The following is a 3,459-nucleotide window of genomic DNA, read 5'->3' on the forward strand; positions in this document are numbered from 1 at the left end:
GATAGCGGTCTCCCCTCAGCAGGCATCGCTCCTCAGGGTGTATTTCTGCCATAAAAAATATCTGTCGTTTGGAGTCGGCATGAAACTGTAGGCCCATTCATTTGTAGCACAACACCAACATTAGTTAACGGCTTACTCAGACTCTGCATGCTATACTGAAAACTAGTTATTTAACTAGTTTACATATATCAGATACAAGAAGGTCTAGTACAAACTGAGCGAAAATCGTCAGATTTAGATGAGTAGAAATAGTAGAGAAAAAAATTTATTAATTCACGTTTCAAAAACATGATTTAAAACGTAATAGAAGTATATTTGTTTTCCATAGAGGTCATTTTGCAACTAGTACAAAACTAGTCTTCTTCCAACTAGTCTGATTTTTTCCTTCAATTACCAATTCATAAACGGGAATATCATAATGAAAGAGCAAACAGAAAAGCAGTATATTTTTTCTGGTGTAGATGTAATTTTGCAACTAGTACAAAACTAGTGTTTTTCGAACTAGTAAGAGTTCTTCCGTCAATTACCGGTTCATAAACCGAATGTTATAATAAAACAATCAACATAATAGCAGTACATTTGTTTTTCATAGAGTTCATTTTGCAACTAGTACAAAACTAGTCATTTCCGAACTAGTCCAATTTCTTTTTTAAATTACCAGTTCTTAAACTAAAGTGCCAAATAAAACAACAAAGCAGTGAATTTGTTTTTCATAGAGTTCATTTTGCAACTAGTACAATACCAGTCATTTTCGAACTTATACAATTTTTTCCTTGAATTACCAGTTCATAAACAAAAATGGCACAATAAAGCAACAAACATAATAGCAGTATATTTGTTTTGCTATAGAGGCCATTTTGCAACTAGTAAGAAACTAGTCATTTTCGAACTAGACTGATTCCTTAATTTAGTTACCAATTTACAAATCAGAAAGTCACAATAAAATAACAAATATAATATAAATAAATTTTTTTTGCGATGAAGTCATTTTGATACTAGTACAAAACTAGTCATTCTCGAACTAGTATGTATTCTTCCTGCAATTACCAGTTCATAAACAAGAATGACACAATAAAGCAACAAACAAAATAGCAGTATATTTCTTTTGCTATAGAGGTCATTTTGTAACTAGCATAATAACAGTCATTGTCGAAATAGTATGATTTTTTCCAGTTCACAAACCAGAAATTCACAATAAAACCACAAACATATTAACAGTAAATTTGTTTTTCCTAGAGTTCATTTTGATACTAATACAAAACCACCCATTCCCGAACTAGTGTCTGATTTCTTCTTTCAAGTACCAGTTCATAAACTAGAATGTCAAATAAAACAACAAACATAACAGCAGCGTATTTCTTTTGCATACCGCTCGTTTTGCAACTAGTACCAAACTAGCCATTTTCGAACTAGTCTGATTTCTTTCTTCAATTACCAGTTTAGGAACTAGCCAAGCAGTTTAGCTTTTCATATCATGCAATTTTTACATATATACACAAATGCATATGTGTGAGAATAATATCGAAAGTCTGTTATTTGTTTCACCTGAGCCATGAAGAAATAAAATGAAATAAATAAAAATTGGAAATATAGTTTGGCTGCTAAGTCAGCAACGGAAATTCATAAATATCGCAATATTGACTTCCTTACACACGAACGCATGCGTGTGTGGTAGAGCGTGAGGGGTGACAATAAAACATAATTGTCATTGGAATTTCACTTTGTTGCACAGCCAAAAAAAGAAAAAAATAATAATAAAAAATCGAAAATGCTGACCTAGCGCATTCTCATACGAAGCAGCCAACAAAAATGGGCTAAAATCACTAGATAGTTAAGGGGCAAAGAGAGGATACCTCCGCTAAAGCTTTGAGTGCATATTGGCGCAAATGCGTGCAACATTTGAAGCAGTGCAGTGTGCATGAAAAATTAAAAAAAAATCCACTTTTGCTGCATTCACTTTCTTGTGCTCCTATGCAATGTTTCGTATGGCATTTCGGTTTTTGGCGATGCATTTTTGCATATAAACAGCGAGCAACAAAAGAATCCTTTAATACAATAAAGTATTCGCAAGCTGTGATCAAGAAATAGTTTCAATGCATTTGCATTCGAGCTACCTGCGATATTTGCGCACTTCAGCAGCATTCGAACATTTTCTCATCATTTACTTCATTCAATATAATCCACGTTAAGGTAAAACATACGAAAAAATATTCACCAGCACTATTTACCTATGTGCATACTTGAGCGCTTATTTTAAGAAACTTATTTTTATAATCCTTAATGCGCTTCAAAAGTTTAATGGCTGTACGTCAGCAAAAGCCATTGGTAGTGGTGAGTGAAAAAGGTGAGGCAACAGGAAAGTAAAATAAGAAAACCAATAACGTAAAAATGAGATGAAAAGCAGCCCTCTTTTGCTGCCGTAAATCTTTTGATGTGGCTGTAAAACTGTTTATTATTACTCTGTTTTATTATTTACTTATTATTGTGCATTATTTTTCCACTCTTTTATGAAATATTGGTATTCCAGTTAATGCGACAACGAAGAGCGAACAACTCGTTTCGTTCACGTCATCTTCTGTTTGGAGATACGAGCCAGCGGGAGTACTATTACTTGCACTTCCATAATTATGCCTCATTGTATGTGTATCAGTGGCGGCTATGGAAATATCTCCGCATGAAAAATAATACAAAAGCTCGAAAGGTCAGCAGCTTTATTTTTGGAATGTCAGGTATGCATATACATACTTATACATACATACATATATGTATGTGCACATACTCACAAGTATGAAAAGTGCAAAATTTCATTATTTCGTAATGTAGGCAAAGATTTAGAATTAAATTACTCCGCTTTCTGTAAATTTAATGTAATATCTTTAAAAAATTATAACATTTTTCTTTCACAGTTAAATTGAATAAAGGATTGAGACACTCTAGAGACCCATATGCTGCCTGTGAAGGAGCATACAAAACTGGTCAGCAAGCAGTTTCTGCTAGCGTGTTACCGCAGGCCTCACCTATGCGGTCATCTGCTTGAAGCTGAGCCACCTCCCAAGGCACGTCAGCTGGCATTTCCTCAACTACGCGAAGGAGATCCAAGACAACACAGACAGACAGCTACTGGATCGGACAGTGTACAGACAGGCTATAAACGACATTACTCGGGAGACCCTTACCACCTTCTTAAGCTCCCGACCCCCGAATGCCAGCATCGGAGTCCAACCACTCCCCCCATTGCAGACGAAGAGCTCCAACTTCCCCGAGAGTCCCGCGTAATCTTGGCACAATTACGTTCTGGATACTGTAACAGATTAAACTCCTACCTATCCAGAACTGACCCCGATATACTAAACCTATGTCCGGCATGTGAAGGCACCCCGCACGACACTAACCACCTGCCCCATCAAACCCACTCATCTAGCACCCCTCTCCCTCTGGACCCAGCCGTCGAAACAGCTA

The sequence above is a fragment of the Anastrepha obliqua genome, chromosome 1 (genome assembly GCF_027943255.1).
Source record: "Anastrepha obliqua isolate idAnaObli1 chromosome 1, idAnaObli1_1.0, whole genome shotgun sequence".
Lineage (NCBI taxonomy): Eukaryota > Metazoa > Arthropoda > Insecta > Diptera > Tephritidae > Anastrepha > Anastrepha obliqua.